The following is a 22,475-nucleotide window of genomic DNA, read 5'->3' as shown; positions in this document are numbered from 1 at the left end:
GGTAAAAACATAATCTATAAAAAAGGATTAAGGCGGCCATATCATTTAAGTGTTATTTCTGAAGCCACAAAAATTTATACGATTATGATTTGATTTCGCAGAGCGAATAGCTTGTGTTAGGTTGTTTCTGTATTGTTTGTAAATATTATGTGGGATTAATACCAGTTTATACATGATGGATAAGTCTGTTTTGTGTTAAACTGAATTTAGTATGCCTGCTGTGAGCTAAGGGTTCTGAAGACTTTTAAAAGTTATTTATTTATTTATTATTATTATTATTATTTATATTTTTTTTTTCACTGCGTTTCCTTTTCTGTCTCACAACACAAGGTGCAGTCCCAGCCGGCCCTCTAAATACAATTCTCTTCCTTCACACCCTTCACGCACACCATTCACTTAAAATTCTAAATTAAGTATGACACCACCTCGGAGATCCCGTCCGAGGAGACCAAAAAATGTCCCCAGGTTGGACTGCTCTCCTGATATCGACCCTTACTGTCTTGACATCCCCCTCAACTTTTTTTTCATTAACTTCTGCAACATTCATGGCCTTAGATGTAATCTTCAATCTGTTGAACACCGCCGCTCCTCTGCTAAACCTCATATTCTTTTCCTCAATGAAACACAGGTGTCTGAGGCAACTGTCAGTAGCCCCTTTTTAGTTCCCTCTTACTTTCTCTATCCTCATTTTTAAATCCAAAGCTGAATGCTGCTTCTTTGTGAGCAACGACTTACCTGTTCATGTGCCCATGATCTTGAATCTTCCAAATTTTCCACCATATGGCTACAACTACAGTCACTCTCAAATTAAATTTATCTATGCTATATACCTCTCACCTCCTCCTCTGACTATAAAAAAAATCGTTGACTATTTAACCGACTTTCTTCCCTTTTGCAGAGATCTCCATTATTGGAGACTTCAATGTTCATCACCACCTTTGGGTTTCTTCTCCCTTTATTGACCATTCTGTGAACTAGGCTTAAACTGTGCTATCCTCCACGACCTAGAGCAATTGGTGCAACACCCTACGTATATTCCTGACCGTTTTGGAGATACGTCACTCTATCTTCTCCGATCACAACTTCATATCTGTATCTTGTTCTATTGCTACAATCCCTCCTCGGGATCCCCCAAGACTGAGGTGCCTCTGGCGTTTTCGGAGGAACCTGAGGAGGTATTCTGATTTTCCATGGCATGACTACATCTTCCATGTCAGTAATTCGTCTCTGCAGAGCGCATGATAGAGGTGATAGTGCCTGACATGGAGGCGTACATTCCTCACTCTTTCTCGATCTAAACTTTCCTTGGTTTAACACAGACTATTATGAAGCGATACGTAATAAAGAGGTGGTCCAAAAACAGTTATCTGAGTCTTCATCACCAAAATTTCATGCAAGTTATATTTCTGCCCAAAACCATGCCAAGTCTGTTCTCTACTATCCAAAAATTCTTTCGATAATAGAAAATGTCAAAATATTTCAAGATCTAACTTCCCTCATCATTTTTAGTACCTAGCCAAAAACACCTCCAATAACTTTGCTTCTTCATATTTGTCTCCTTTACTTCAACCTAGTGGCACCACTGCCATCTCATCTATTTCTAAAGCTGAACTCTTCGTTCAAACTTTTGTTAAAAACTCTACTATTTTGAATGATTCAGGGCTTGTTTCTCCTCCTCCATCCTCCGGCTGCTTCATGCTACCCATCAAGATCCTTCGCAGTGATGTTTTCCATGCCATTGCTAGCCTTAACCCTCAGAAGGCTTATGGACCTGATGTGGTCCTCCCTATTGTTCTCCGAAACTTTTTCTCCGTGCTAGCCCCTAGACTTGTCAAACTCTTCCAACTTTGGTTATCAACATTTAACTTTCCTTCTTAGTGAAAGAACAGGTCTAATCATCCTATTGCTTTAATTTCCTGCCTCTCTATTTTTTTTTTTTATCTATCCTCAACAGCAAGATTCTTAAATATCCATCTCTTCACATCCTTCTATCTGATTACCAATATGGGTTCTGTAAAAGCTGCTCTACTAATGATCTTCTGGTTTTACTTATTGAATCTTGGTCATCCTCTTTTAGGGATTTTGGTGAAACTTTTGCTGCTGCCTTATCAAAAGCATTTGATAAAGTCTTATACAAAGTTTTCATTTCCAAACTACTCTTGTACGGATTCTACCCTTCTCTCTGTAATTTTATCTAAAGTTTCCTTTCAGACCATTCTATTGCTGGTGTGGTAAACGATCACTATTGTTCTAAATTTATTAACAGTGGTATTCCTCAGGATTCTGTCCTGTCACCCATTCTTTTCCTATTATTCATCAATGGTTTTCTAAACCAAACTTCTTGTACTATCCACTCCACACTATCCATCCACTGATACCATCCTATACTTTTCCACGTCTTTTCACAGACGTCCATCCCTTCAGTAAGCCACAGGGAAACCACAGAACACCTGACTTTTGATATCTCTAAAATTTCTGATTGGGTCAGAGCAGCTTGGTATTATTCAATGCATCAAAAACCCAATTCCTCCATCTATCAACTCGACACAACCTTCCAGACAACTATCCCCTCTTCTTCATTGACACTTAACTGTCCCCACCTTCTACAATGAAAATCATCTGTCTATCCTCTTATAATCTAAACTGGAAACTTCACAACCTGGAGAGTTCTAGGATAGAATCTGGGGACAATGTGGAAGGTGGAGCTTTCTGACATCCTCACCTTCAAGTGATCATATATACAGTAAAATCCCTCTTATCCGGCATCAATGGGACCGCCGACATGCCAGATACTTGAATATTGCCGGATACTTGAATAGAAGTGAAATTATGTCCACAATCACCACCCTACACTCACGCATCTTACCGTAACAAAGATCAGCTGATCTTAATCAGCAGCTGATCTGATCAGCTGCTTAAGTGTAAGCACAACACGCTTCCTCTTTTCTACAACTTTAGGCATGATGAAGGCGTCAGACGATAAACAGTCCACACGCAGGACTGAGTCACTGAGTAAACACAGTGCAGTGGGCGCGGGTGGCGCGAAGCAGTGCGCTCTGGTGGCGAGGGGACAAAGTATGCCTCGTGCGGGAATTTTAATCAATTTTTTGAGTACACATTGATTTTTTATTGATTTTAAGGCTTGGGGAAAAATGTGCCGGGTACTTGAAGCTGCCGGATACTCGAATGCCGGATGAGAGGGATTTTACTGTATATATATATATATATATATATATATATATATATATATATATATATATATATATATATATATATATATATATATATATATATATGAAAAGGAACCAGATGCCGTATCATTAAGGAAAAAAAATCTGAGCTGAAATCTCGAAAAAAAGCATTTTCTACAATTGAAATCTCAGAAAATAGTAAAAAAAAATATGATAGTGTATTGCAAGATATCAATGGAGACTACAAAAAAAGTTTTTTTTTTGTGTGTGTGTGTTGAGGAAATAAAAAAAAATGGGAAAAAGTAGAGAAAATTAAAAGTTATAACAAGGGGGATGTAGGCAAAATTCTTAGGATCAGCAACCAGGGTAGAACAAGAAATAACGGGTTCAAGCTTGAAAAATTTAGGTTTAGGAAGGAGATAGGAAAAAATTCGTTCTCAAATAGAGTGGTAGATGAGTGGAACGGACTCAGTAATCATGTTGTTAGTGCTAGGACACTAGAGAGCTTTAAGAGAAGATTAGACAGGTTTATGGATGGGGATAATAGATGGAAATAGGTAGGTACATTTTATACAGGGACTGCCACGTGTAAGCTTGGTCGCTTCTTGCATCTTCCCTTATTTCTTATATTCTTATGTTCTTATGTTCCTGTGCCATCCACTAGCAAAAGACCCACCAAGAGAGCTCTGGTATCAGACGACACAGATAAAGTCAAAGAACACTCTCTCGAACAACTGAATGCATTGCCATCTACACATGACAGCGATGATGATTTGGGTACTGTAATCACAAACGGTCTAAGACAGATGCATGGAGACATTAAAACATATGCAGAAAAACTTATTCACAATGTACTATTTATGGGTAAACTCGATAAAATAGCATAGTCAACAAAGTTGACCGAATAATAATAAGGGGAACCAGTACGGGTGGAGCACGGAAGAGACGAGTGGATTACAATGTGTACCGATATACTACGCTAGTACTGTACCTTTGCACCATTAATGATGCCAGTGGAGTGCCATGCGTATTTCCTACCTCCTCGTCATACATTGTATGTGTATGACTAGGGAATGTGTTACGCCACTAGCTTTTCCACCAAGAGTTCAGTGATAGTAATAAATTGGTTTCATAATCTCTATAGGGAATGTGCTACGCCACTAGCTTTTCCACCAAGAGTTCAGTGATAGTAATAAATTGGCTTCATAATCTCTTTACTCAACATACAGCTCTATACCTATGCAAACCATAATCACATTTCCATTAGTAAATAGGATATCTGCATAGCTAACTTTCATGTAATCATCCTTCAGAACTTCATATATAGCATCACAGGTTTCTGGAACGATGATGGACAAACTGTGCTTCGAGATCCTCGTACTGTATTGCAGTGATGTGTAGGAACACCCAGTAGCCAGTATCTGAGAGTTGCCTGTAGACGTGCTATTGCCTCATGTTTGTCTCTTGCCTCTGTATGTACGACTCCACTTTCGACAGGAGAACTGTTTATGTTCATCGTCATGTAATTGCGAAACAATTTTTCATTTTTATCCTGCATTTCACGTAGGATTGTCACAGTTTCCCATTGCCTCGCGTCTTTGCAACCACTCCCGGCACCGGACATGTCTCCGTGATCTCTTGTTTTTCTTTTTAATGCAGGCTCCAATTATAATTGTATAGAGTGCTATCTTCTTAATATGGCATGCACCATGGTTATCGTGCTGCACTAAACCACTCGCTCACAACCTCTGCTTACGGCTGACTAACCTCCAACCACCATAATCAGCCGTGTGGATACACCTTCGCGGGCAGAGTCTGCAGACTTCGCCCGGTAAGGGAACAGCCTGCCGGGCACAGCTCGACCGTGTGGACGCATCATTAATGAGTGGTATTTGATGGTAGCCTTTTAAGAGGTCAATCTTACAAATCTGGATTGTCCCACCTCATAAAGGAGATCATCTATTCGTGGTAAAGGACAGGCATCTGGCACTGTGACAGCATTCAACCGTCTGTAGTCCGTGCAGAAGCGTAGTTGACCATCTTCTTTGGGGACGAGTATGCACGGTAAAGCCCAAGGTGAGTGACTCGTTGTAGACAACCCCTGTGTCAGTAGGTAATGAACCTCCTTTCTCATCAGTTCTCGTTTCTGAGGATGTAGACGGTAAAGAACTTGGCGGATTGAAGCGTCTGGTAAAAGTTGCACGTCATGAGACATCAAGAAGCACTGTTGTGGGTGATTTTGAAAAACATCTTATGTTGCTCCACAAGTTAAATATATGTCATGTTGGAATGGAATCTCGAAACCACTAGCAATGTATTTTAATTGATTCTCGGTTACTTTGGAGGCTTTAAGTTCTTCTACAGAAGGATTTCCTATAAATTCTTTATGGCTAAGAATTTCGCCATATTGATTCACGAGCACAAAGTGAAAAGACGATGTCAAGACTCTGCCACAAGTTATCTCCAAAGTTTCACTTGAGTTAAAGCCCTGACACGAGATTCGAGAGGATTATTAACCGCAAAGACGGGATTTGCACCCTTGGACACGAGTTAACAACCTTTGGGAGGGGTGTGACCCTTTCCTTCACAGACATACCTAGCCGTAGGTCAGCGAATGATGTACCTCACAACAGACAAGAGCTGGCCTGGATCTTCAATGGCCCCGAATGAGTGAGAACAAGTCTCAGCGCAGTATGCGAGGAAGTGAACTATACTCCACGGAGTAACCCCTACCTGAAACCGATACAACTACTGATGTGAATACGCAGTTAGCCCTTTACCTATTCACCAGGCCTATCGTGAAATATTTAAAGGTAAGGTCACCGTGCACCCACCAGCAGATACTCGTGAGTTAAACAAAGAAATGACGAAAACGAGTGGGAATGATTTGGTTATTTATGTGGCACTGTGATAATCCAAGGGTCATATACACCTCAAAACTTACCAAAACTACCACATAAATGTGAATATGTCAATGGGTATGTACGCCTGAAAACAAACCTTGTCAAAAATTGATTACTTAACTAGCAGTTACGTTAACATACAAATGACATTCCAGTTCATAAAAATCGCGGACAGGCCCGCAATATATTTTACAAGCATGGATAGAAGTTGGATGACTAGGTGTTGTACCCTTTCTTGTAGTATAAGGTAGTGAAACGAGTATGAAAAACTTTACAATTATTATTAAACTATATATCCACTACCTGAAGCGCGCATAGCGCGTGCAACTTATCTAGAACACACTGATCCCGCTTGGGTTCAAGTATGTTGTAGTACAGTTAACATACCAAAAGTATGTTGTAGTACAGTTAACATACCAAGAATAAGCTAATGAACAATAAAGGAAATTAAAGTTAACGAAACATACACAAGTTAATGAGCAATAAGTTATTGTAACATACAAGTTAGTAAACAACAAAGTTAATGTACAGTGTACCAGATAATAAGCAACAAAGGAAAACAAATATATACCCAAAATACAACACAAATATAAGTAGCTCAGGCGTGTACGTAATGAAGAGTTGAGTGTACGTGTGTGTGTTCGTGTTCGTCACGTCTTCTTGTAACTCACGACGATGTTACCAAACCCAAGCAGCAGAAAGAAGCATGGTTCCAACAGCGAGAAGCGAATGAGACTGACGAGGTGTGGAGGTGAAAGTCAGTCTTCAGCTCGGTTAGCTCGATCGAGACGAGTCGAGACATATTTATAAAGCTTCATCTGTATGATACCGCTACGGTGTAGTAAAGGCGGTATTCGAAGCCGATGGTTGGTTTGAGAGATTAGTGGTTCATTTTAGATACTATATCGTTTATTTGTTGTACATGAGATTTTCATTATGATTTATTTTCAATAATAAACCCTGAAAATCTTAAATTTAACTTGTGTTATGGTAAATGTATTAATTTTGATATCAATGGGAGGAAGGTTTAAAAATTTTTTGAGTATGAGTGCTTTGCTTGAATTTTGTATTAACTACTTAATTCTTGCCCACCCAGTTACACGTACTACTTCTCTATCCATGATATTTTGTAAAGTAATCTAGTCACGCCCTCTGGAAACTTATTCGTATCATTACCAAACAGAATAAATTTGAGGTTATTGCTAGATAAAGCGCTATAATTCATATATATATATATATATATATATATATATATATATATATATATATATATATATATATATATATATATATATATATATATATATATACGAGTATATATATATATATATATATCGAATAATAGTGGTCCCAGAAGGAATCCTTGTCGAACTCCGTACTTTTTTTTTGGGGGGGGGAATGTGGTGTTACTAAAAACTGTGTATTCTTGAACTTAGATAACTTGTTAACCAATAACGACCCCTAATGCCATACACCATCAATTTATGCAATATAACAGAATAATGTCTTAATAAATACTAAATCACAGAAAACTGTCAGCCTAAACATTCTGTTATCAAAAGTATTGCACATGTGTTTGGAAAGACGATGAACAGCCAATTCTGTGAAATAATTTGCTGTTAATCCGAATTGATTATATTACACTATGTGACACGATTTTTTTGTCTTTGACAAGCAAGTGTTATTTTCCAACTTTTTCATTGCAACACAAACAATATAAAATGTTCATTATTCCTCTCAAACTTTGCTTTTGTGGCTTCTAGAATTATTTTTTGCCCCGAGGCAGCCAAAGTAAAACTAATCGGTGGTCTGCAAGCCCCTACTTTTATATTGTCAAGCAGTAATCTAGAATATTCTTAAGTCTTTCTAGAATGGTTCCAGAATGTTCTTAATCTTTCTAGAATATTTTAAAATCTACGTTAGAATATTTTGAATCATTCTAGAAAATTATTGTAGATTCTAGAATATTCTTGATACTTCTGCATATTTCTGCTGTATTCTAGAAAGTTCTAGAATATTCTGGAAATGTTTACATTGAATAGAATGTTATAAAAGTGTCTGGTAGAACATTCTGGAAAATCTGAGATGTCTGAAATGTAAGCAAATTCTTCTAAAATGAGAAATTTCTTACTAGATCTAGTTTGTTCAAGAATGATCTTATTAAAATAAAAAATCTTCAGAACACTTTATATTCTTTATTTCATTGTTTTGACTTATTTGCAACATTCCATAAGCAATTAGATAAACAAATGAGATTTTTGCAAAGGTCTTTACTGGACATAAAAACCAATAGTAACCCATACTGTAATGAAATTAGGCAAAAATTTAAATTCATTGTTCTTTTTTTACTTTTTTTTTATTTAAACAAATTTAAATCAGACTTGAAACCGATTTTTTTTTTTGTGTGTGCTGTTATTTAAAAGCCTACAGTTAAATATAAGAAAAGAAAATATATACAAAAACAAACTTATCCAACTATATACACAAATCATTAATACAGCACTAGTGTGGTAGTTTTTGTGTTTTTTCACCACCTGTGGAGTGTCATTGTATGTGAATCACTCGTGGCTGCCGTGAACAAGTTCCACAGTATGGGGGTTCTGGCTGTGTAAGAGTGCTGGTGCTGCCACGAATCACCTGCACCACCATGTCACTGGAGGTGGTGGTCCTGGACTTCCTCTGGACAGCTCGTGGTGGAAACTTTAGCGAGCTGAGATGAAGAACCTCCAGCACCCGGGCCTTGTGCTGGATCACCAGCCCCGACACGTGGTGATCCATCGACGTGATTCCGGTCTGCTGCTGCTGCTGCTGCTGCTGTCTGTCCATCACTACCAGCCGCAGGGCACGCCTTTGCACAGCATCCAGTCTCTGCTAGTGGGTGGCGGCACTCTACATCCAGGACAAGGCACTGTACTCTATACAAGGCCGTATCTAAGCGTTGTACAGTTTAAGGATGCCCCAGGAGTCGAGGTTTCCCGTCATCCGACGCAGGGCAGAGACCAACAGGAAGGCCTGGTGGGGGCAACAGCAGCAACATGGCGGTCGAAGCGCAGGCCACAGTCCACTGTCACTCCCAGCACCTTGACGTGCTCTTGGAAAGGAAGTGTCTGGCCTCCAAAACACAGATGGCCTGAGATGGCCGGAGAGGTAGGACCGTGAGATGACCTTGGCCTGCGTCTACTCCGAAGCGAAGCTGACTTGCCACGTTTCTCTCCACACGGCCACCAGCCTGAGCTGTCTGTTTAGCTTTCTGACGGCTCGCTGACTGTCGGAGCGGCAGTAGGAACGGGAGAGACTGCAGTTGTCGGCATATGCAAGCAGAGTCGGTATTTGCCGCAGGTCATCGATGTATATGTTCAAACCACAAAAGCAAAGTTTTAGGATTATTATTATTATTATTATTTTTCTATTTTGTTTAGATGGAAATAACTGAAAAATTATGGTTTAGGGCCAAGGACAAGACAAAAGTGAAATTTTGTTACATAGTGTTATCAACTAATAGGGAATTTTGTGTTATTTCATTATTCTGTTATATTTTTTTTTCAGAAATATTACAAATATAAGGTAGAGTGGAAACTTGTCGATAGAAAACAGATTGATCACTATATATATATATATATATATATATATATATATATATATATATATATATATATATATATATATATATATATATATATATATATATATATATATAGCTTTCAATACGTAGGAAATATTATTTTGGCGCCACTTATTTTTCCTTCGTCTCAAGATGGCTCATACACCTAACTGTCTGCTAAGGAAGTAAGCAGGATGATAATCATAGGAAAAGAAAGGTGGAGGTGTGACAGAACGTGATTGATGCCCGGGGTGTCCGGCGGCCGTGTTTGCTGCCAGACGTGCGTGGCATCACCACCCACTTGCAGCCCGCCGACGCCCAACGCATTATTTCTAAAGTCCGGAAGAGTAGTTGCCAATCACTCTTGAACACGTTAGATTGGTTTAAGCTAAGTTAGGTTAGGATAGGGTTAGACTTTCATGAATAAAATAATATAATTATACATAAAAATAGTGTTAAAAACCACATGTATGGAAACTTATGGGACACCCTATGTTAAAAAACATATGTATGGAAACTTATGGGACACCCTATATATATATATATATATATATATATATATATATATATATATATATATATATATATATATATATATATATATATATATATATATATATATATATATATATATATATATATATATATATATATATATATATATATATATATATATATGGACCACCATGGGATATCTGCAAATTATTTCGGAAACAACATTGTACTAATGACTTATTAATGATAGAATATTAATTCTAAAAAAAGGAATAATTTATTGCTTACATTCTTTAATTACATTAGTGCTGATGTCCTTATGAGCCTGTGACTTCATGCTGTCTATAATATTTCCAACTTCTTGCTGATTTGTAGGTCTAAAGATACAGACGGAGGTCAGAAGTTTCTAAAATGTGTTAATGGTTCTTCGGCAATATTACTGGCCACATTGCATATCATTTACTTTCATAAGACAGTAGGGTTGAGCAGGAACCGGTTCCGGAATCGGTTCCGATGATTCCGCTAGGCCTTGCTTTGAACCGGTTCCGAGTCTTGGAGCCGGCTCCGCCTTAACGGTTCCTCGTGAGTACTGATGGTTTATACACGTGAGTTACAAAATCACAAACAGTTATGCCGTGTTTAGAATATGTAATCATGAATATTATTCAGGAAGTTTTGCAAATGGTATCTATAAGTGAACGAAATGAACGAAATGGAGAGTAAAGGAATGATACATGAATAGTGTCCCTTCATCCAGTATTCAAAGAAATCGCATGAATGATATGAAAATATTTCGCTCATGATGGGCAATAGTATGCACCGATTTAGTGTTGCCATATACGTGTCTCTTAGCAGTCTGATTGGTAGAAGTCCCGTGACGTCATGACATATGATATAGATATTGGTGTTTGGCCGACGACGTGCTCGAAAGCTAAAATTGCCTAAGAGAGGAGAATCTATAACCATCATCCTCATGAATAAATAAAGATTTTTTTTTTTTTCAGATACTCAAAATAACTTACTTGCACTTTGTGCTCCAACCCTTCCTCTCTCACATTATAACATGATATTTTTACAGGCACCAAGTCTTTTTCAAAGGCTGCGTGCTAAAGGTGCAGATTTCGCGTTTTTACCTACTTTGCAGAGTCAGAGCATAGAGAACGGAGGTGTACATCTCACTTATTAAGCTTAAATTTCACGTAAAACAATGGCATCCAAGCGGAATAGAACAGCTCCAGTGTCGACGTACATGGAGCAGACATCGTCTGACGTATGTATGCTTGGTGAGTAAAGATAAGTTGAAGTACAGAGGAAGTATATCGAACATGATGAAACACCTGCGCACCAGACATCCCATTGAATATGAGAAGTTCAAGGAGGATGCAGATACGGAAATTGCTGCCAAACACCCCAGACCATCGACCTCTGCTCAACCAACACTGATCGAGGCCATCACTAGGATTAACCCCTATAAGAATGACTCGAATAAAAAGAAAGAACTTGACGATCGGGTTGTCAAGATGACAGAGAAAGACTTACAACCACTATCAGTTGTTGATAATAAGGGGTTCAAGATATTAGTAAATGGACTCAACCCCAGATATGACTTCCCAAGCCGCAGAGAGATAGGTAGGACTCTCTTCCCTTCTATTTACAATGGAGAGGTAGAGAGAGTCCGTCATTGGCCGGAGAAAGCTAAACATATTGCTTTAACAACAGACATATGGACATCCCGACAAGCAAAAGCATTCATCACTTTAACAACAGACATATGGACATCCCGACAAGCAAAAGCATTCATCACAGTGACAGCTCTCTGCATATCCCCAGAGAGGGTCCTCAAGTCTGCTGTGCTTGATACTGTTCGTATGGTTAAGTCCCATACAGCAGATAATATTGCAGAAGAGATAAGATTTGTCTGAAATAAATTAAACATTTTAGATAAAAATCACTAATTTGTGACTGACAATGCTGCTAACATGACTGCAGCAATAAAACAAATGAATGTTCGCCATATCCCTTGCTTTGCACACACTTTGAATCTAGTCTAGTAGACTATTGTAAGTTCTTTCCGTCAAAGCGTGAAGGCTTCTGATAAGAATCTTCCTGTTGAGGATAGATTCAAAAACTTTAGATAAGCAGGAAATTAAAGCAATAGGACGGTAGTTTGAGGGATTAGAGCGGTCATCCTTTTTAGGAACAGGTTAAATGTAGGCAAACTTCCAGCAAGAAGGAAAGGTAGATGTTGACAGATAGAGCTGAAAGAGTTTGACTAGGCAAGGTGCAAGCACGGAGGCACAGTTTCGGAGAACAATAGGAGGGACCCCATCAGGTCCATAAGCCTTCCGAGGGTTTAGGCCAGCGAGGGCATGGAAAACATCATTGCGAAGAATTTTAATACGTGGCATGAAGTAGTCAGAGGGTGGAGGAGAGGGAGGAACAAGCCCAGAATCGTCCAAGGTAGCGTTTTTAGCAAAGGTTTGAGCAAAGAGTTCAGCTTTAGAAATAGATGTGATAGCAGTGGTGCCATCTGGTTGAAGTAGAGGAGGGAAAGAAGAAGAAGCAAAGTTATTGGAGATATTTTTGGCTAGATGCCAGAAATCACGAGGGGAGTTCGATCTTGAAAGGTTTTGACATTTTCTGTTAATGAAGGAGTTTTTGGCTAGTTGGAGAACAGACTTGGCATGGTTCCGGGCAGAAATATAAAGTGCATGAGATTCTGGTGATGGAAGGCTTAAGTACCTTTTGTGGGCCACCTCTCTATCATGTACGAGTATAGCACGAGAACAAGCTGTGTTAACCAGTATTCTCAATCATTCATCCCTTTCTCTGGTAAACTCTGGAACTCCCTGCCTGCTTCTGTATTTCCACCTTCCTATGACTTGAATTCCTTCAAGAGGGAGGTTTCAAGACACTTTTTCATCAATTTTTGCCCACTGCTTTGACCCTTTTATGGGACTGGCATTTCAGTGGGCTTTTTTTTTTTATTAGATTTTTGTTGCCCTTGGCCAGTGTCCTTCCTACATAAAAAAAAAAAAGACATTTTCTCCTTGACAGCTTGAGAAGTAGGTGAAAGGTCCTCATTGATATAAATATATTCGTACCACGGAGTTTTAAGCAGTTCCTCAGTACCCCCTCCCTGTCGCTGAATCTTGCGAAGGGCACAGTCACATGTCTGCTTTGTTGTTCTCGTTGCTGCCCAACTCTGTGAGCTATTTTAATCTCCAATCTCGGTAATTTCATTTTTGTTTCCGAGAGATAACTCACTTTTTTCGCCATTTTTTCCCCATGTCTCTCCGTGGTGTCCTGCCAGACCGGTGATGTGCAGATCTTTACGTCGGCTGTAAGTCCTCTTTGTATACACGCTTCTCTGTTCCCTTAATTTTGTCATCCTTAGCTTGTACATCGTCAGTAAAGCTTCGAATCTTCTCCTTGGCGTCTTCTTTGTCTCTCGTCAACTGGTTCACGTGCCCTCTCAATTCATCGACTTCATTCTGTGTGAACTAAAGGCTCTGAGTCAAGTCGCTCACTACTGTTTTGCAAGACTGGATCCTTCCGTATAGAAATATATTTTAAGGCATTGTTGTATACCTTATCTTGACAGTCAAGTAAAGTTTTCAGCAAGTCAACGACCATCTTGATGAAATCACTAGAACTATGCAGGAAAGAGTGAGAGCTGAGTGTCTGAACATAAACGACTGCTTGACTAGGAATAACTGCTCGACGTGTGTGTGTGTGTGTGCGTGTGTGTGTGTGTGTGTGTGGGTTGGGGGTATGATCAACCGTCATGAGACTCCTATTACAACCTTAGTATTACTTTAATAATGCTTAGGAAGTTTTCGGTATGAATGATATTTTTATTAATTAATACAAGTCGAGGAATCCCCAAATTTGATAGCCAGTGGTATCTAACGTATCGTTTATTACGTATGTTTGCATCATCGACGTGAATCTGATTCCATGAATCGCAGTGCATCAGGCTTTAATGTGTCACGAAGAGTGACATCATATCCGTTTTGCTTATAAATTTGGTGTAAATACTCGTGTACTCGGGTACAGAATGAAGAATAGTCGTGGAGATGATGAGTTAATTATGAGCACGTTGCTGCAATGACTGCCGCAATAGCATCCAGTCGTTCCTAAACACAAGGGAATGAGAATAAATAACAAGAGAATGGTAGCCCCACGAACCTAGTCACTTCTGCCTACTTTTGTCTATAACCCGTGTTTAACGATATAACATCTAACATCACTGGCATGCGTGATTTTAATTTTCACTTATAATGATAAGTGAAAACTATGAATCATAACTAGACGCGAGGTTTAATTTCAGTTATATGTATCCCTATCACAATATTTATATGTTTTATAAAGATGCCACACATCCTGACACACCAACACGCCACTCCTGATTGTGCTGTTGTTACCATTCGGCGCCACTAGCTTGGTGGAGATTATTGTACCTTTACGAAACAAATTATTAAATAATGACTGTTACAGGTTTAAAACTAGGGATATATATATATATATATATATATATATATATATATATATATATATATATATATATATATATATATATATATATATATATATATATATATATATATATATATATATATATATATATATATATATATATATATATATATATATATATATATATATATATATATATATATATATATTAGTATGCCTGTTACCGTTATTCTATTAACAATTGAGCAAGAAATGAGAAATAATACACTAATATAATTCAGTTCAAACGATCAATGAGAGAAATGAGTAACTAAATGTTAATAAGTTAATGCTGATGTTGACTACGGTCCGAGATTAGGAACACCGTTGGAAACATTTGTTCGAGAGCCTGTGACGTCACTGAACGATTTCTGAATGCAAGTATAAAATTACGAAGGCAATCGTAAAAGAATAAATTACTCCTGGAGAACAGACATGTTATTTAGAAAGTCAGAAGAAGGATGAATGACGCTGCAATCAGTTTCTTTCCTTTGCTACCGAGTGGTAACAATGAAAACACATAAAAAATTAAATGCATAGCATAGTGATCACAATTCTGAAGACAATCGTAATATTAATCACTGGAGAAATCTCAGTCCCTTTCAGCTGGTGCCACCAAGCGCTGGCCACGTAGAGCAGGAGGCAGGGATCACTCTTCGGACACTGAGAGTCAGTACCAACATAACGACAGATCTCCAACACCAAGTCTGCATTAGGGCGTCCGTAAATTAGGATTCACAACATATGACAAAGGTACTGGTTTATAATCAGCGCTCCTGTAATGCATGCCGCACAGAGCCACTGACGGTAGTATCGGTTTATTTATTCTAGAGACTGTTTCGAAGTTGCTCATAGCATTGCCTCAGAGAATAATGTGCAATCCTGTAGAATTTAAGAATTACTATAAGTGTTCATGAGCAAGAAATTAAATTGTTACACACGGTGAATGGATTTATTATTTTGTGAATACATTTATTATTTCAAGCCAATAATAAATGTATTTATTATTGGCTTGAAACTACGTTGTCTGGAACCCAAAAGGTGAACCCGACAACTCCCAGACTCGCCATGAAACGTTGCTTCGCGGTCGATAATAACGATTTGCCAATAAGAGGCCATCAAAGAATGCAAATCATTTACTAATAAATAAGTATGCATGACAAATGCACGAAAACGCTGAACAACTACTTGCGAAATGATATATATATATATATATATATATATATATATATATATATATATATATATATATATATATATATATATATATATATATATATATATATATATATATAACATTTCACAAGTAGTATATATATATATATATATATATATATATATATATATATATATATATATATATATATATATATATATATATATATATAACATTTCACAAGTAGTATATATATATATATATATATATATATATATATATATATATATATATATATATATATATATATATATATATATATATATATATATATATATATATATATATATATATATATCCTTTTCTTGAGGTGTATGGCATCACCACCCATTTCCCGCGGGTGTTTCAAATGTTTCATCTTTCTTAAGTGTGGTGAAAGTATTGAAATTAGTAATAGATAAGTGAACTATATCATCTTACTTAGCTAACAACTTAAACATGTATTTCCTCTCTCTCTTTCTCATGTACGTATACCAGCTAACTTGTTTCACTACATTATTATATATATATATATATATATATATATATATATATATATATATATATATATATATATATATATATATATATATATATATATATATATATATATATATATATACATATATATATATATAGATTATTTGAAGTGAAGGTTTACTAACAACAAAACCCGTTCAATGCAACACAATAGAAGACCACCATTTTTATTCCATCAAGGCACTCACCCTAAGCCAGCTATGCGACGCGTCCTCAGCCACCGCTGGACCAAGGATAATACTCCTTCACTGCAGGTCAGGAAGCTCGTGTAAAGTGAATTAAAGCTGTCATACATGTCGGGAAATTTATCTCTATCTGAGAATGTGATGTATATATACATTTAAAGTATACTTTTAATCATCATATAGTTTTCAAGCAAAAGACCCATGTAAGAGGACAACAAAGTAGTGATGGAGAAATGCATATTTATTAGTACAAAACAATTAAAATTAGAATCTCTGTTTGTTTCATCTTTATTTATTTAGAGTTTTTTTTTCATTTTTACACAAAAGGACGATTAAATACATTAAGAGTTCAAAGTATTATACCATTGTTTCCATTTTTTTTTTTTCATGAATAACATTGCCCATGAAAAGTATATACATTTTATTTATTTTTTTTTTATGGACGGAAAAATATAACGATTTCACCGTTCCCACCATTGTTCTATAGGACACTCTATCTCTACAAGGAACAGAAGAAACTTTCTCCCACATCATGAAGAACTGCAGATTTATTGAATTTGTAGAAGAGAAACAAATGGGCTTATAGTAATAACATTAAAACCCAGTTCTTCAGTATTATATATATATATATATATATATATATATATATATATATATATATATATATATATATATATATATATATATATATATATATATATATATATATATATATATATATTACACAGTGGAACCTCGGTCCTAGAACTTAATTCGTTCCTGAATGCCGTTCAAAATCCGAAATGTTCGAAAATCGAAGCTATTTTCCCCATAGGAATCAATGTAAAATGTACTAATCCATTCCCAGACACCAGTCTACCATCTTAGGGGCTTATGACAGATGCTCCCACAACCAAGATGGCTGCTTCACAACATCTTCTGCTCACAAATTATTTATCCAGAAAGAATGCACTGAATTAATTTAGTGACACAGAACTCATCAGAAGATACTGCTTAGACCGTGCTGGTATTCTCTTTTTTCGCCATTCTAGAAAGAGAAGCCTTACAGAAGGACACATAAAGAAGCAACCCACTTACCACCAAAATGAAGGTGATCATGACACTTAGACATCTTATTGCAGGAAAAAAGCTACTTGAAAAATGCAGTTGTGCAATAATGATGGCGTTGGGGTTCATCATCCTCAGGTGGCTCGGATAACTCCTGAGCACCGAAAACTTTTTGTTTACATGGAGGATTTTCAACGCGATCACATTTACCTTATTACAAAATTTAATTAATGAAAATATTTGTAGAAATTATAAATTAGTAATAACCGGCAATTTTTGCTGTCTTTTAACATTTGAAATCGAGTAACTTTGTCCTAGAACTGAATTATGATACTGCAACCGAAGCAATAATGAGTTCAAAATTTTATTCAAAAACCGATTTGTTCGAAAAGGGAGGCATTCGGTAACCGAGGTTCCATTGTGTGTGTGTGTGTGTGTGTGTGTGTGTGTGTGTGTGTGTGTGTGTGTGTGTGTGTGTGTGTGTGTGTGTATGTACACATAAAAATAACTTCTTTGGACAAGAACAACTTCTTCCCGCTATCACGAACAAAGAATACATAAATTTTTGAAAGAGAAACATTTACATTTATTTCAGAATAGATTAATTAATTTGCACAGCATTAGAGAAAAAAAATCAAACTTACTATGCTTTGTTCATATGCAGAATGGTTGCCTTCCTTCCACAGAGATCACAAGGTCTTTTTTTTTTCCTTCTATTTTTTTTTTTTTTTTTCCCTATAATCAAATACAAATAACTTTCTAATAGTAGCAACGGTACTTCCAGGGGAGTCCCATGCCAGCCTGACTATGGGCAGGACATTTATTCCTTAAAAAAGTTTCATGTCAGTTTGTATTTTTGTTTTCTTTCAGATTATCTTTCAATATTTTCTTTTCATTCCTTTCTACTTTGTTATTATCATATAACAAGACGCAATGTATGAGTCTTTTTTATTCTATATTCTTTTGTCAAAGAGTGTCATTGTACGGAACAAGTCACCTCCTCTTCGCCAGCTTAAGCAAAATGAGCACTGTGATGATGAAGCAAACACTCCCGCAACCGTGACACGCGGCAGCAACATTGGTACCAGTGTCTGAGAGCGGCTTACTCGCCTTTTGCTGCTCGTCAGTTCACTCATCGAAGACTTCCTTCAGTCAGTCATCATCACTTGGGAAAATATTACCTTCATCAACTTGTCGATAGCTATGAATTGTGGCACATTCATTATGGGTCATGAAATCTGACAAAAAAAAAAAAAAAAAAAAAAGTGAAAATATATTTGAATAAGATTTACATATGAATGAATAAATATATAAATAAATATGTGAATATATATATATATATATATATATATATATATATATATATATATATATATATATATATATATATATATATATATATATATATATATATATAGACACACACACACACACACACATATATACATACATATATTGTATGGATGTACAAGCCGGTCTGCGAATTTAAATGAGATTTACATATAAATGAATAAATAAATAAATAAATATATATATATATATATATATATATATATATATATATATATATATATATATATATATATATATATATATATATATATATATATATATATATATATATATATATATATATATATATAGATATAGATATATATTGTATAGATGTACAAGGTGATCTGCGAATTTAGTTGCATACTTTGGAATATGTGTACCTAAGTTATACCCATTTTTTTTTTTTTTTTGCGTATTTATTTATTTATTTATTTATTTATTTATTTATTTTATGTTTTTCGTAACTAATTAGATCAAATTAAATATGTCGATACCTGTGTTCCTGAAATCGTTCTCACGCTGCTGTAGATTTTATCAGCTACATTATTGTTATTTTATATGTACATTTTCACCGTTTAGTGAACAATGAAAATAACTAAATAATCTTTCATTTCACAATTATTTCCCGTAAAAGATGTGATTAAATTACGAAAATACATGTTTCCTATATAAGGCTGACTGATCATGCCCAGGCACGAGGCAGGGCGCTCACCGTAATGCAGGCTTCCGAGCATTTAAATCTCTCTCTCTCTCTCTCTCTCTCTCTCTCTCTCTCTCTCTCTCTCTCTCTCTCTCTCTCTCTCTCTCTCTCTCTCTCTCTCTTTCATATCTTATGATAAAAAATATCTTTAATTATTATATTCTGAAGTATGCACCTCACCTCGCTAGACACCAAGACACTACGTATGCCCATGCACTTAGAAAAGAAAAAAAAAAACAATAATAAATAAATAAATAAACATATAAACCAAAGACTCTATAAACGCGCTTCTCGCCATGCGTGTCGAGAAAAGACGTAGAGATACAAAGCTTTCCCAAACTTCCGCAATGCATGCTTGACCAAGCATCGATGTCTTAAAGCTTATTTCAACACTGCACTCATATCGTTCAACGTAATTTTTATCTTTGCTCACATTTTCTTTTTTTTTTTTTTCCTGAATCTTGAGGATGATCTCATCCTTTCCATTTGTAGTGTTCACAGTTACTCCGTCATACCTATGTCTACAACAGCTACAGTATTCTTGCACCCTCATTTATATTGTCAATGCAGAGCAGGATATATATATATATATATATATATATATATATATATATATATATATATATATATATATATATATATATATATATATATATATATATATATATATATATATATATATATATATATATATATATATATATATATATATATATATATATATATATATATATATATATATATATATATATAGTTTTGTATTTATTTATTTATTTTTTGTTATTTATTTATTTTTTTTTCATGGTCACTTCATTGGAGTTTGGCCAGACAGCTTTAATTTCCATTTATGGGATGAGATTGGACTCATAAGATGGGTGGTGCGTCTGAGAGGGTAGTGAAGTGGTATAACTTACGGGTAAGCGAAAAAAAACTGGGAATGATGCGGCTTAGTGATAAATGATGAGGGTTAAAGGTAAATGATGTGGCTTAATGCCAAGTGATGATATATAGTGATGAATGGTGACGACTGGTGAGACTAGAATGAATACTGGAACGAGAGAGAGAGAGAGAGAGAGAGAGAGAGAGAGAGAGAGAGAGAGAGAGAGAGAGAGAGAGAGAGAGAGAGAGAGATTAATATCACTATACTGTAGGGACAAGAAATTACAGCCGTGATGAGTAATTTTTTTGCAATGACTGTTTTATGAATTTTCCACAAAAAATCTAGTAAATTGCCAGCGTGTGTCCGATATGAGAGCGGACAACAGCCATCCACCACTAGGCTGGAAAGCCCCCATTGGCTCCACATCTGAGCATCACGTATAGTGGCATAGTGCTGCGAGGCGCATTGCTGATAACGAGCTCCACTTTCTGCCGACAGTGAACTAAACTTTGAACAACGGGGAATTATGTACGGTGCCTTCTGCTGCACCTCTTGCCAAGGCTTCCACACATTCATTGGCCGGAAAATCAACACAACCGCGCAGCAACAGATGACGGATCCGCTCCGTCTTCTGGTGATCAAAAATTACTCTATGAAAAGTTCAAATGATATGTAAAATACACGTATCATAATAAAACAGTCCAACTAAACGACTCAAGATTCCGAATACTGGTGCCGTAATATAAGACTTTTTAAAGAGAAACTGTAAAATATAAAAGCATAAAATGTTTCAGAAAGGTTGCCGCCACAGGTTCAAGTCACAAAAGGTTTCGAAATCTGATTCCAGCATCATGAGGAACTTGAAGTCTATATAAATTGCTGTGGTCAAGTTAATATGGAATTTGAAATATTTATCTAAATTACTGAAGTTAAGATAGCATAAGTACATGTTACCACATCCCAGGATAAGGCTTGGCCAGAACGAAAAGCAGACAGACGGCGCAAGCGATGGGAAGAATGAAGAGGGAACACAGGAAGATTACTGGTCAGATTGATCTAATACTTGTGAAATTGTTGGACACTGACTGTTCATGTTGCAAACCTAACACCCGCGTGATATGTATGTTCAAAATGGGAAATTAACATGTTTTGTTTAGGAATACAGCTTACATCTATACTTCTTGGATGAATGATCAACACAGAAATTAACGAGATGAACTTTATAAGAATTAGATACAGTTGGATGAACTTTATAAGAATTAGATACAGTGACGCCTTCAAGACTCTGAGTTCGCACACGTTGTCAGGAATCCAATATATATTTTGCAAAAATAGCATGCACGGTCCGTAAAGGAAGAAACCAAGATCAAGATGTACCCGGTAGAGATAATAATCAGCCTTCGCTGGGCAGGTTGTTGAGGAGCCAGTCAGCGAGCGTGGCGATGTTCATACATTGCTTAACAAGTATCTTGGATGTAGTAGGAGGGGAAAAAATCAATAAATAACTTGTTGCCCTACTCCATCTTATATTCACCATGCCATAACTTGTTACATTAAAAAGCATGACACATAAGAGACACATCTAAGAGTGGGTTAACGTGTCCATGGAAGAGCTTTACCTTCTCCAACTCCAGAATGTTAACACTATGGAGGAGGCGTCTTTAACACACATACTGAATCTCCATGAAGCCTTCCACACGGAGCAATCTTCAAGAAAAAATAAAAATGTGACGCATTATAATTTCCTGCAACGTAAGTAAATTTGTTTGGTCTGGTCAATGATAAAGAAAAGTTCTTTTCGACTCGACACCATGAAACAGGATTCCTAGTGACATGCACTGCAGAGGTCACACCTATAGCACGTCACCACAGGTGCTTTCTCACA

The sequence above is a fragment of the Scylla paramamosain genome, chromosome 29 (assembly GCF_035594125.1).
Source record: "Scylla paramamosain isolate STU-SP2022 chromosome 29, ASM3559412v1, whole genome shotgun sequence".
In the NCBI taxonomy this organism is placed as follows: Eukaryota; Metazoa; Arthropoda; class Malacostraca; order Decapoda; family Portunidae; genus Scylla; species Scylla paramamosain.
The sequence above is the reverse complement of the archived record's forward strand: the minus strand, read 5'-3'. Positions refer to the sequence as shown.